Genomic DNA, 15,094 nt, shown 5'->3' with positions numbered 1-15,094 from the left:
AAGATATATGTACAGAAGAAAGATTGTTGATAAATTTTGAGTTAGGCCAGCTTTGGCAAGGTAAATACTGGCAAGCAAAGTGATGGACCTTTCACTTCAAGAAAAGAGAAGAAAGAGAAGGGCATATATAGATAACATAGATCAGGTGTTTTCCTTTTACACCCACTCAGTCTAAAACAAGATGATCAAGCAGAAAACAGGATAATATGTCACTCCTGTTGTGGAGTCAACAAAAATTTCGCCACCGTGTTGAGAACTTGGCTGCAGAAAATCTTAATTACTTTTAAATGGTAAATGAATTATGATAAGAGAAAAATAAAATTATTTTCAAATATTAATAATCTATTTCAGAGTTTTTGATTAAAAATAACTTGAAGAGTTAATCACATTTCTTACTGCGATGCATCAAATCATATTTCCTGTGTTAGAGAGTTTGCAAATTATCATATGTGATGTCTGTGTCATTAAACTAAACTGCTTCCATGATAAGCATGGTTCCCAGGAAAGAATAAAATTGCAGCTGATCAGATGCTGGACTTTCATGTCATAGATATTTCTTTCTGAAAAGTGTTTTGAGATGATTAAACAAACACATGCTCTGTCAAGGAAATAAGACTGGTGATCTCAGTGTAACATTCTATGGGTTGCAAAATCTATTTCCCATTCATTGCTTGTTCTAAGGAAATTATAAAGACTGACAATAACACAATACAGCAACCCTCAACTTTCCATGGTTTATGCAAAATACATTGGTCTAGGGACATTTGTCTTTCCTATATCCAGTTACTATTCATTTACTTGGCAGCTAAGATGCAAATATTTTTGCAGTGGTACCAGTAAAACACAGAAAACTCAGAAAATTTAAAGTAAGTTCTAATAAATTCACAAATAAGTAGAATGGAAATCTGAAACAGTTAATTGCACTTTTGAGTCCAGTATTCCATACCTGAGCATTTAATGCATATGTGATAGGTCACAGAACTTTTTGGCTTTCACACTGAGTGAATAGGAATGATAAAGGGCCTGAAGCACCTCTCTTAAGAGGAAAGCCGAAGTGACTGAGTCTGTTCATCCTTGAGAAAAGAAGAGTGAGAGGGGATCTGATCAATGCCTGTATATACCTAAGGTAAGGAAGGCAAAGGTATGAGCCCAGGTTCATTTCAGCACTGCATGGAGATAGGACAAGTGGAAACAGCCACAAACTGGAGTATAGGAAGTTCCACACAAATGTGCATAAGAATTTCTTCGCAGAAAGAGTGACAGAGCACTGGAACAGGCTGCCCAGAGAAGTTGTGGAGTCTCCTTCTCCACCTGGACACCTACCAATGCAACGTGGTCTAGACAGCCTTCTTTGGCAGGGAAGTTGAACTAGATGATCTCTAGAGGTCCCTTCCAGCCCCTTCAATTCTGTGATTCTGTGATTCTGTATGAATTGTGTGGGGCCACATACATATCAGTTGCTCCAAAAATAATGTCTCCTATTTTTTTACATGGAAACTACAAGAAATACAAAGAACACAATAATGCTATTTGATAGAGCAAAATCTCTTCTACAAAAAATTATTTTTCAGCATAGGCACCACTGTTAGCAATAATAGCCTGTTGATAGCTTGGCTGTTGCTGAGCAATGGGTGCATGTGCTGCACTGCTCTGCAGAGAAGAGCTGCTGCTATAAAGCACAGGGCAGAGGGCACCCGCATTGCAAGATGTGGTGGGCTGCGGGTTGGACATGCATGTGACAGGTACTGTGGAAATACACAGCACTGGTTATTTGAGGATTGGGTGCTTAAGAAAAAACAGACTGAAGTAGATAATAGACTTCCTAAATCTTAAATCTGTCTTCCTGCAAAACAAAATCAAATGTAGAAACACTGTATGTCATTTCAGGTTGTCACTGTGGGCAGACTTTCAACTGATTACAACTGGAATACTTTGTTCTTCATTAGAAAGAAAATCTCATGACCATAGGATGGTAGCTGCAAAATGCACTGAAAAGTCTAGGATACAAAGCAGATCTAGAAAGTAACAGATGACATCAAAATGTTCTCCATCATGGACTGGAATAAGAAAAATTATTTTGCTGCTTATGTTGCTGAGGTGGCTAGAACTTCTTTTGTCAGTACTTTCACAAGTTGCAAGCTATCCTCAACCAATTTGGTTTAAATGGGATCTAGTACAGCAGAACTAATGTAAAAACACACATGCCCAGCATATTCTTTTTAAATGGTACAAAATTAACATAAACTCACTACACACAGTATTATTAGATAGCTGAACATGAGCCAGCAATGTGCTCTCACCACCACAGAAGCCAATCATGCCCTGGGCAGCATCAAAAGAAGCATAGCCAGCAGGTTAAGGGAGGTGATGGACCTGTTAGAGTGCATCCAGAGGAGGGCCAGAAAAGTGATCCAAGGGATGAAATACTTCTCCTATGGGGACAGGCTGAGAGAACCGGGGCTGTTCAGCCTGGAGAAGAGAAGTTTCCAGAAAAACCTTATAGCAGCTTTTCAGTATCTAAATGTAGGCTACAGGGAGGAAGAGGACAGACTCTTCAGCAGGGTCTGTGGTAACAGGACAAGGGGAAATGGTTTCAAACTTAAAGAGGGGAGGTTAAACTGCACATAAGGAAGGATATTTTTAGAGCATGGTTGGTGAAGCATTGAAACATGTTGTGCAGAGGTGATGGAAGCCACATCCTTGAAGACATTCAAGGTCAGGCTGGACCAGGCTGTGAGCAACCTGGTCATGTTGTAGATGTTCCCATTCATTGCAGGGTCATTGGACTAGGTGACTTTTAAGGGTCCCTTCTAACTCAAATGTATCCATGATTCTATACTATGATTCTACGACTATGTTAAAAAAATAGTGCTTTGTAGCAGAGAATCTTCTATATCAAATAGTGTTGTTGTGTTTTTTGCATCTGTTGTATTTTCCAAATAAATAGGAAGCCTTGCTTTTGGAACATCCTATGTACATTATCCTAAATTACAGAAGGTGTTTTTTTTTTAAATTTGCCAATTCTCATGGAGTAAGTTTATGATCTTCAGCATAAAAGAGCACTTCAGTTTGACACTTGTATTTCATTTACTATTTCTCTGTCTCCTATCCTATGTCTTACTTCCATTTACCTCCATTATATTCTTTTTATTAATCTTATTTTAGGCATGTTGCATAATGATGATGCACATTAAAGATACTATTTTCTATCCATCCCCTATTTCCCTAAGTTGATGTTTTATCAGGATTAAGTGGACAGTACTCTTAGTGTCAATGTCATTCGCAGATTGATTTTTTTCTACTGCTTGAATACTTTAAGAGGAGGCAATTTTATCAGGCCTGTGAATTCTAACCACCTGAAAATAAAATTCTCTACGGTCTCTGTTCTAAGCTTTTCATTATATCCAAATCCCTTGCTTCCTTCTGAAAATTAAATGAAGAAAATTGGAAATACTGGTATCTGATTCTTTTTTCAAAAGGAAAGGGCAAAGTTTGTGTATTCACACTCTGAGCTCTATAATTTTAACTTGACTAATCTAAGTAGAAGGTTCATTTTCTCTTTGTCAGTATACATTTGATAAGTTGGATAAAAATGAAAAATATGGACGCATGTAACACACTGCAAACATTTTTCACTACCTGTTGCCCTTTTTCTTTTCAAATTAAGTATATAATTAGTTTGACTATATTCTTTCCTTAGAGATAGACAGGGAAATCTATTACTTGTGAAGGTGGAAAACAAAGAAATCAATAGGTGTCTGCCTCAGTGGGAACCTGAGGGGATTTGTAAGTGTATCAGCAGGAGGTGCACACTGTGCTATCTGAGGGGCTATTACATATTCTCCCTTAATTTTACTGAGTTTGCCATAGATTTTTTTTCTATTCTGCTTGTAGAATAATAAAAATTTAATAATAATAATAATAAAATCTGCTTTTACAGCAAAGAGAATGAAGAGAACCATGACAACTGTGTTTGTGCAGCAGATGTAATATATGTGCTGAAACTAAGGTCATCATGCTCTCACAAAGATATAAAGTGACTGATCCATTGCAAATACTTTCCACCATTGTCATAGTCAGCAAAGCGGTATTTGTTGTAAGGTTCAGAAATACTCACAGCTCTTAATGTTTGCCAGTAAGTACTGGCTTTAAAAAAAAAAGTTTTCTCCTCTCTCCTCCATTTCTTCTCCTCCAAGGTGTAGCTAACATTTCACATCTTCAGGGAAACAGCTGACAAAACCAAGAATATTATTTTGGTCTAGTTTTGGATCACTCTATGTCCTTCTCCTGCAATTAGTTTTGAGACTAACCAAAAGTTGCAGGCACATAACTACTGATTTCTTCTAGTTACAGCTTGTTTTTATTGGTTCTTAACTAAGTCAAACAGTTGCTGACACACTATTATACTCTCAGGAGTGTAATATAGTCTGGTGAGTTCCATCAATAGAATTTGACCCTGGGAGATCTTGTTGTTGACAACGTTTTTTAAAATGACAGAGCTCATTCTGTAGCATATGAAATAGTATTACTTCACTTGCTCTGTGAAAATAAAGATATTGGTACCAGATTTCTACGATCCCTTTTATTTTCCATTGTTCTGGGAAAAGAAGAAGAAAAAAAGGAAATTAAATAGTATAACAAGATGTTTTCTGTATATTGCATTGGAACAACTCTGATGCCCTCATGTGGGAAAAATTTATTGTAACACCTGCCAGCTAGGTCGAAAGTCTGTGGTAGAAAACTTCAAATCCTGCAGACACACACACACACACAAGGGACAAGGTTCTGATATTCAAAAGAAATTTTATTTTCATTTCAAATTGTACAGAAATATGCTCTATCTACACAAAATTACAACAAAAATATTAAATTAAAAGAGTCTTTCAGAATCTTCAAAGAAATGCAGATAACAAACACATAAAAAGTGCACCATTAATATGAAAGCATCTATTTTCTGTAAATTATATCTGCCAGGCTCTAGATATCCTGATTTGTATTTTGGTTACCTACTTAGATATAAGCTTTCAATACTGAAACTTTCATTAGTCTCTCACTGGTTACTTCATTCATCAGCTCTTATAAGCATGATAGTTTAAGTAGAAAGTCCAAATGCTGTATTTGGAAATAAGGAAATAAATCAAAGAGTGAAAATAAAATGTGTTTTATTTAAATTCACTCACATTTACATCCTGTGGTAAAATAAAAATTCTGAAAAAATCTGCCATTTTACTGTCTGCCTGTCTGTAGCTTATTCTTCATGTTACCCTGAAAGTGAACAAGGAACAGATCTGTTGAAATTGAATATACTTGGATTTGGAAATATTCCATTACTGTTTCTTTGTACTGAAATTGTATCATATGTTTTCAGGAATAATGGAGACTTATATACAATAATATTACCGTACTAAAAGGATGCTCTATGACCCTAAGATTTCATAATTTATGTATTCTTAAAGCTTGACTATTTCAGAGACTGGGAAAAAGAAACAGATGAGGATCTACATGACTCTACATGATTGGAACCAATGGATATTCCTTTGTTTTTCCCCTCAAAGCTGTCTAGATTAACCTGATTGAAAGGAAAACCCGTTCTTTTTCCCATTATACTAATATTCCATTATATCACTTAAAGAACTAAGATTTTTTATTCTTTTCTGTTAAATGACCTGTGAAAGAGTATTCACTATTTAAAATAAATGCTTCATGTGAAGATATGTGCCTAAGGGTTGATAGCCAACTATTCACTCTGATTACTGTATTTCTTTGACTATTTCTTATTAATTATTATTAGTTATTATTCTTAGCATTGTTTCTCTTTGTCAGTTCCATGTCTGAAGAAAACTTTCATAACAGAGAGGGCAGAACACTTTTGCATGATATTCTCAAGTAAGTATTGTTTCTATAAGCATATGTATATGAATATTTTTCTGAAGGATAGTAATTCCCTTAAACAAAGTGTTTGCTGCAAAAACCAAAAGAGTAAACAGTCTGCATCTTGAAAAGGCCAAAACTATGCCCTCTACATTAAGAAAAGCTGCCCCTGAGAAACAGTCCTGAACCAGTTGAGAGCCTACAAGGGACTGGACTAATAAAGAGGTTGGGATCTACTACAAGCATCCTAATCAGGGCAAGGCTGTAGACAAGACCTTCTTGCTTCAGGTGAAAGAGGCATCATGTTTGCAGACTCTCATTCTGGTGGGGGATTTCAACCACCTGGATATCTGCTGGGAAAACCACTCAGCAAGCTGCAAGTAATCTAGGAGGCTCCTGGGGTTCATTGAGGACAACTTTCTGGTGCAGGTATTGGACAGACAGACCACAGGTGAAGCATTTCTAGACCTGGTGCTCACCAACATGGAAGACATCATGAAAGATGTTCAATTTGGAGACAGTATTGGCTGCAGCAACCACGCCTGTGTTGAGTTCATGATGCTGAAGAATGTGGGCCTGGCAATGAATAAGGACCATGAAATTCAGAATAGAAACATTCAAGATTTTTAAGGAACTGTTGGATGCGATCCCCTAGGAAACTGCCTGAGAAACTGGGAAACTGACAAAGGAGCAGAACAGTGCACACTGTACTTTAAGGATGTCTTTCTGAGTGCAGAGGAGTTCTTTGTCCTCCTGATTAAGAAAACAGACAGACAAGGCAGAAAACCAATACGACTGAGCAAGGACCTGGTGGTCAAAATGAGGTGTAGGAAGGAAATACACAGGCAGTGGAAGCAGAGATGGGTGGCCTGGGAAGAATGCAGAGATGCTGTCCAGATGTGCAGGGATGGAGTCTGGAAAGCTTAGCTGAGGCAGATGGAATTGAGTTTGGCAAGCGATGTGAAAAATAACAAGAAGGGATACTTTAGATAACTTGGGCAAAAGAGACTGGGAGGGAAGATTGTACCCCCTCTGAAAAAATGAAAAGGGAGATCTGGCCTGCTCAGGCATGGAGAAGGGTGAGTACTTATTGAGTCCTTGGCCTCAGTCTTGATTGTCAGTCAGGCTTGCCACATTCTCATGTCCCTGAGCTTCTAAGTGGGAGTAGAGAGAGCAAAATCCCTCCCATTGTAAGAGCGGAGCAAGTCCAGTACCACCTCCTGAAGCAGATGTGTGCAAGTCTATTGAGTCAGATGACACACATCCTAGGAACTGAAGGAACTGGCTGATGTGGTTGCCAAGATGTTCTCCCTCATATTTGAAAAATTGTGGCTGCCAGGCCAGCCGTGAGTGGTGTTCCCTATGAATCTGTGCTGGTACCAGTGTTCTTCAATATCTTCATCAAAGACATAGACAGTGGGATCAGGTATACTCTCAGCAAGTTTGCTTACGACATCAAGCTGAGTGGTTCCGTTGACACAACAGAAGGAAAAGATGTCATCCAGAAGGAACGTGGACAAGCATGAAAGGCATACAATTTAATGAGGTTTAATAAACCCAGTGAGTTTATTATTATTATTATTATTATTATTATTATTATTATTATTATTATTAGTGCGAGGTGTTGCAGGCAAACCCAGATACAAATACAGGCTAGGATAAGAGCTCTTTGAGAGCAGCATGGCAGAGACGGACTTGGGAGTCCTAATGGATAAAAAGCTGGACATGAACAAGCGGTGTGCACTTGCAGCATAGAAATTCAGCTGCCTACTGGCCTATATCAGAAGAGAATGATCAACAGGGAGAGGGAGGAGATTTTCACCCCCTATGGGCCCTCATAAGGCCCCATCTTAAGTACTGCACCCAACCCTTGGGGTCCCAGAACAAGAAGGATGAGAAGTTCATAAAATCCTAGAATGGCTTGTGTTGGAAGGGACCTCAAGGATCATCGAGCTTCAACACCCCATAGCAGGTAGGTCTCCACATTTAATAGTAGACCTGTCCCTGGAGGTATTCAAGGCCAAGTTATATAGGACCCTGAGCAGCCTGATCTAGTGGCTGGCAACTCTGACTATTGCATGGCTTCTGCAACTAGATGATCGTTATGGTCTCATCAAACTTAAGCCATTCTGTGATTATGTGATTGACAGATTAAATTTTCAGATACAAAACACTATTTTTCAACTTAACCATTACCATTAGCCAAGCATTTTCATCAGCAATGAACAAAAGTCCGCATGTTGTCCTCATACAAATCTGCACCATCTATGCCAGATGTCTCTTGCACCACTGCTGAAGCATACCATCCCTACCTCACGTGATCATATCAACTGCTTGGTCTCCATACATGTTCAGCAAGCATTAGTGAATGACAATAGGTGTCATTTTTTCCATATGGAGGAATTCAATGATACCTCTTTGCTTCATGCACGCTCCCAGATCAGACACCATTCTGTCAGACTGCCCCTCTGCTGTCATCTGTCACATGTCAACCAAATGTAATGGAATATTGGCAGGTTCAGCCTCTACTGCCATACCACCAACATCCATTTCTTACATTGTAGATCAACATAACAAAATAGAAAGCACTATAATCAGCAAAATCAAAATGTGTTTGCATTTTTGTCTTTATTACAAGTCCTATCCTTTTGTTCTATCTTTGAAAAGGGCAGATAGTTTAATAGAATTCAGGATTTTGAATTCTGAATAGTTCAATATTACAAATTACATTCTAAAAATAATAGCAAATCTTCACAGATTTCTGTACATAAATTACACAATAAAAAGAGATACTGGGCAAGAAGGAATGTTCACCACTCACAGTGCATAACAAAATACTAAATAAATTTAAGTAAAAGGAAATCGCAATCTTTCAGATACATGTGAAATGAATCCATGTGTTTTAGACAAATCATTTCATATTTTGCATGGATATCTGTTCCATATCCATGTAGTGGAAGCACTCTTGCTTGAAAGACCTCCAAAGGACAAAAGCTGTAAGAAACTTTCATGAAATATTAAATGTAAGAAAATAAGTCTATACTGCAGGAGAGCTACTAAGCTAAAAAGCAATTTTAACTGAGCAGTGTTACATTAATAACTAATAAGCTCAAAAGTGGTAGTAAGAAAAGAACTGTGTCCTGACAACACAACGTTTGACATTCAGTAGCTTTCAGTATTTTCATTTGCATTGAGGTGTATAGGATTAGTAAATGGCAGTGGCATTCCTGAGAAATAAGTCCTGAGGTTGGTAAACAGAACAACTAACATAACATAAAACTAACTAACACAAAAACAACTAACATAAAAGTCAACATTGGAAAATGTTATAACATAGAATTTTACTGAGAGACACAATATGAAATTCTGCATACAAACAAAAGCAATTCATCTAGGAAAAGAAAACAAAAAGCATATAATGTGAGATACACAAGAGCATTGGTATAATTGCAGAGTTGTATAAATGCAATATAAATGGATTAAAAATTGAATGACTTTATGAGATAAAAGTGAAAAAAAAAAGAAAATCTTGCAGCAGTATATACGTATAAGAACTGTACATTTAATAAATAAGCTAACCATTGCATTTTGAATTGGTCAAACCTCATCTAGAGCATTACAGAATCCCAGAGCTAGAAGGAACATCAGGAGATCATCTAGTCCAATCCCACTGCTAAAGCAGGTTCTCTACAGTAGGTTGAACAGGAAAGCATCCATGTGTGTTTAGAATATAGCCAGAGAAGAAGATTTGTGGAGGGGCAGCCTGTCCTAGTGCTGTCACCCTTGAAGTAAAGAAGTTTTTCCTCGTTTTCAGGTGGAACTTCCTTTATAAGCATTCTCTTCACCAAACTAAATATTCCCAGGTCTCTCACACTTTTATCATAAGGGAGATATTCCAGGCCCTTTATCATCTTTGCAATCTGTGAAAGACAGAACTGTTTTGTTTTGGTTTTTTTGTCTCAAAGCTTGCTCCGTGAGACCTTTTTGGTGAGAAGGATCTGACTACTGTGAATTATCAAGAGGGGGCAAGTGGTGGGTGTCACAATGTCATAGGTACTTCTGCTTACAACAGTAAAGATAGGCAGAAGTGGGACAAGCAGTCTTCCACGGGGATGCAGCTTGAAAGAGCTGATCACTGCAAAAGGCAATAATGCCTGTGCATGGCAATGAAGGCACCACTCCCTGCAGGCTTATCTTTTGGGCCGGGTGCAACAGGCTAAGGGAGAGAAAAGAGGAAAAGTGGGGGATAAAAGGTCCCCACTAAACTAAGGACTTAGGAGAAGAACTCCCAAAGAAAAGAAGCCTTTCACTGAGGAATTCCCTGAGGGGAAAAAAACACCTCATAGGAAGTACCATACCAGGGCATCATTGCTTCAAAGCTCCCTGGCTTTCTCCCATCCTCTGCAGTGATTGGACAAGATCCTGAGATCAGTGGATGTACGATGAACCATGCTGGACCCATGGTGGTGACTATCTTTCTTGCTTTCTACAAAGACTTCTCGCTTTTATTTCCTCTCCCTTTTCTACTGCACATCTTCCTTTCCCTATGTCCTTAAGCAACTAGGATTTGTAATAAACTGGTCAGGCTAACGTTTGACCCATTGTGTCTTAATTGTGTCACCAGTTATATGTATACTAAAAGAACCTCCTCTCCCTCTGATAAATTGGAGCAAAACACAGCCCTTCTCTGATGTCTCTAGTAGTTCTGTGTCTGGGGAGCCCAGAGCTGGATACAGTAGTCCAGATGCGGCCTTGTCAGGACAGAATACAGAGAGAAGATAATCCCTCACGACCTGCTGGCCGCAGTCCTCTTAGTGAATCCCACAGTACCACTGGCCTTCTTGAATACAAGGGCATACTGCTGGCTGGCTCATGGTCAACCTGTTGTCCACCAGAACACCCAGGTTGTCCTCTGCAGAGCTCCTTTCCAGTAAATCAGCTCCTAACCTGTGTTAATGTGTGCAGTTATTTCTTCCCAGGTGTAGGACTCTACACTTGCCATAGTTGAACATCATAACATTCATCTCTAACCAACTCTTCAGTCTACCCATGTCTCAGTGAATGGCAGTACAATCTTCTGTTGTGTCAGCTACTTCTCCCAGCTTTGCATCATAAGCAAACTTGCTGAGGATGCACTCTATCCTTCACCCAAGTTACTGATGAAACAGTAAACAAGACTAGACCAAACTTAGGGAACAGCTCTAGCTACATGCTTCCAGCTAGACTCTGTGCTGCTGACCACAACCCTCTGAATTCTGTCAGTTCTCAATCCACATCGCTGTTTACATACCTATCTCACACTTCCTACTTTTATCTTGCATCTTACCTAATCTTACCTCTCATTGCATCCTTGATTAAGCATTAAAAAAATAACATCAAAAGCCTTGCAGAAGTCAAGGAAGACAACATCCACCACTCTCACCTCATCTATCCAGCCAGACACGAAATCCTAGAAGGCTATCAGACTGATAAGGCATGATTTCCCACTGATGAACCCATGCTGACTACTGCTGATAACCTTCTTTTCTTCCATTTGCTTGAGGAGGTCATTCAGAATAAGATGTCCCATAGGATTCAACTGTGGAAAGTTCTTTCTTTTTAATTCCCAAGTGCTGTCGCAAAAAAATATTGGAACATGGAGAATTCAAAGAAAAGTAAGAAACATTAGAAAGTACATTATAATAATGAAAACCTTAACAGAAAATAGAAATGAAAGATACTGTAAGTAACAGTGCATAGAGGAATATTATAAAAAAAAGGGTAAATAATTAATGTCTTTAGCCAGTTGCAATGAACTGATGGGTATCCTAAATAGCCAACACACAGCAACCTTGTAACTGTTGAGAGTGTAACTTTCTAGAGCAGTCTGATAGCTTTAAGTTGCCGCCTATAGAAGCAACACTGAACAAGAATTGGTCTATAAAGTATTAAGTCAACACAATAAACCTGACATCAATGATGTTCTACTTTTTAATAACAATTAGCAATGAGAGAGCAGTTTTGCAATGATGTGCCACTTCTTTAACACATTCTCTTCTCATTGTAAAATAAAGTTATTTCATTTTAAGTTACATAGTGATAAAGATTTTTACTACAAATTAGGTTAAAGACAACATATTAAAAAAAAAAAAAATCAGTGGCAACTTTGTTTTCTTACAGATATGTGCAAAGAAATTTCTGCAATGTAGTGCATAGAGAATTACCATGTTCTCAGATCACAGATTACAGAATATCCTGAATTCGAAGGGAACCACAAGGATAGAATCACAGCATCATAGAATCATAGAATGGGTTGGGTGTAAAGGACGAAAATTCTTCAATCCCCCTGTCATATGCAGGGTCACTGACCACTAGACCAGGCTGCCCAGAATGCCTCCAGGGATGGGGGCATCCACAGCCTCCTTGGGTAATCTGTTCCAATGTGTCACCACCCTCTGTGTGAAAAACTTCCTCCTAATATCTAACCTAAACCTCCCCTGTCTTAGTTTAAAACCATTCCCCCTTTTGTCCTATCACTACCATTGTAAACAGCCGTTCCCCCTCCTGTTTATGTGCTCCCTTCAAGTATTAGAAGGCCACAAGGTTGTGTTGAGGGACATGGTTTAGTGGGAGCTATTGGGAATAGGCGAACGGTTGGACTGGATGATCTTTTAGGTCTTTTCCAACCTTGGTGATTCTATGATTCTATGATTCTACAATAAGGTCTCCCCAGTGCCTTCTCTTCTCCAAGCTAAACAAGTCCAATTGCCCCACTGTTTCTTCATAGGAGAGGTGCTTCGGCCCTCCGTTAATCTTAGTGGACCTCTTCTGGACCCACTCCAAGAGCTCCATGCCTTTCTTGTACTGGGGTCCCAGGCCTGGATGCAGTACTCCAGATGCAGCCTCAGAAGAGCCGAATAGAGGGGGACAATCACCTCCCCCTCCCTGCTGGCCACTCATCTTTTAATGCAGCCCAGAGCACAGTTGGAATTCCGGGCTGCAAGCACACACTGCTGGCTTGTGTCCAGCTTCTCATCCCCAAGTCCTTCTCCTCAGGGCTGCTCTCAAGGAGATCTTCCCCCAGTTTGTACAACTACCTGGGATTGCCCAACCCAAGTGCAGCACTCTGCACTTGGCCCTATTGAACCTCATTAGGTTTTCATGGGCCCACTTCTCCAGCATGACCAGGTCCCTCTGGAAGGCTTCCCTTCCTTCCAGTGTATTGACTGCACTGCTCAGCTTGGTGTCATCCGCAAACTTACTGAGGGTTCTCTTGGTGCCATTGTCTATGTCACTGATAAAGATGTTGAAGAGCTCTGGTCCCAAGACTGACCTTGAGAGACACCACTTGTGACCAGCCTCCACCCTGACACAGAACCATTGATCACAACCCTTTGGCTGCGACCAGCCACCCAATTCCTAATCCATCACACAGTTCATCCTTCAAATCCCCACCTTTCCAATTTAGAGAAAAGGATGTGGTGAGGGACCATGTCAAAAGCCTCACAGATGTCCAGGTAGATGACATCCACTGCCCTTCCCCTGAAGCCATCACTCCATCATAGAAGGCCACCAGATTGGTCAGGCACAATCTGCATTTTGTGAAGCTATGCTGGCTGTCTCATATCACCTCTTTATCTCGTATGTGATTTAACATAGCTTCTAGGAGGATCTGCTCCATGATCTTCCCAAACACAGAGGTGAGGCTCACCGGCTTGTAGCTCCCCGGGTCTTCCTTTCTCCCTTTCTTAAAAATGGGAGTAATGTTTCCTTTTTTCCAGTTACCCGGAACTTCACCAGACAGCCATAATTTTTCAAATATGACAGAGAGCAGCTCGGCAACCACCATCAGCAATCTCTTTCAGAACCCTAGGATGGATGTCATCCAGCCCCATGGATTTAAACACATTCAATTTTGTGAGGGCTGAGACCTTGTTCCACCGTTACAGTGGGACAGAAACCACTCCTCACACCTTCACCTAGAGGCTCCCAGTCCTGGCAGACACAAGAAGCCACCCATGAAGGCTGAGGCAAAGCACTCATTGAGTACCCAAGCTTTTTCTATGTCTGAAGAAGCCAGCTCTCCATTACCTTTCAACAGAGCGGTAACAATTTCCTTGGCCTGTCTCTTCCCACCCATGTACCTGTAAAACCCCTTCTAAAATGTTATCTTTCACATTCCTCACCAAGTTCAGCTCCATCTGTACCTTGGCTTTTCTAATCCTGTCTCTACACACATGGACAACATCCCTGTATTCCTCTCAGACTACACAATCCTGCTTCCATTTTGTGTGTATCTCCCTTTTTTCTTTCAGTTTAAGCTGCAGATCCTTGCACAGCCACAATGGACGCCTGCCTTCCCTGCTCGACTTCTACTGCTGGGGGATGGAGAGCTGTTGCACTCTCAGAATGGGTGTCCTTAAAGAGCTGCCAGTTCTGTTCTGGTGCCCATGAACTTAAGGACAGTTTCCCAGGGTATCCCACTCAGCAGTTTCTTGAGCAGAGAGAAGTTTGTTCTCCTAAAGCACAGTGTCCAAGCTCTGCTTTTTGCTAGGCCTGCATTCTTCAAGATCACAAACTACACCAAGGCATGGTCACTACAGCCCAGGCTGCCTCCAATCTTAACATCTCTAATGCTCTGCTCTGCATGAGTGTGCATCAGGTCCAGTAGGGCCAAGTCCAAGTCCAACCCCTCTGGCTACACACAGAACAGCTCAGAATTCAGAATTGCCCCTCTGCTCCCTGTGAAGAGCTATAGCCTCCAGAAGGCCTCCCCTCAGCTTCTTCTTTTGTATACTGAACAAATCAAGTGACTTTCTTATTATTGAGAACTGGAAGGTATCTGCCTAACTCTGTTTGTGCTGTGATGATAAAGAGTTTCATAGTTCACAAAGAGCTCAATATTGAGGTGATTATATAAATGATTTTATTCTGGCTCAAAGATCACTCAAACAATAGTCCAGTGATCGTGCTTCAAAGTATTAGCCTTTAAATAGAAGCGTTGGATTCTGGCTTATGTATAAGCTAATGCCTTTCAAAAGCACACAAAATAGCCTCCTGAACTCTTTGTCATTGTTGCGATCTTCTGAATCTGTAGGCAGTTTTTGGATAATAATTCACTCAGGAAAAAGGAAGAAAAAAAAAAATATATGTATATATATATGGTTTTAAAGTCAACATTCTGTTTGTTCACATGACCCTCTCAGTGTTGCACTGTGACATCCTCAGAAGCTCATTTAAAATC

The sequence above is a fragment of the Tetrao urogallus genome, assembly GCF_951394365.1.
Source record: "Tetrao urogallus genome assembly, chromosome: Z".
NCBI classification, from domain to species: domain Eukaryota; kingdom Metazoa; phylum Chordata; class Aves; order Galliformes; family Phasianidae; genus Tetrao; species Tetrao urogallus.
Note: the sequence above shows the minus strand (reverse complement) of the source record.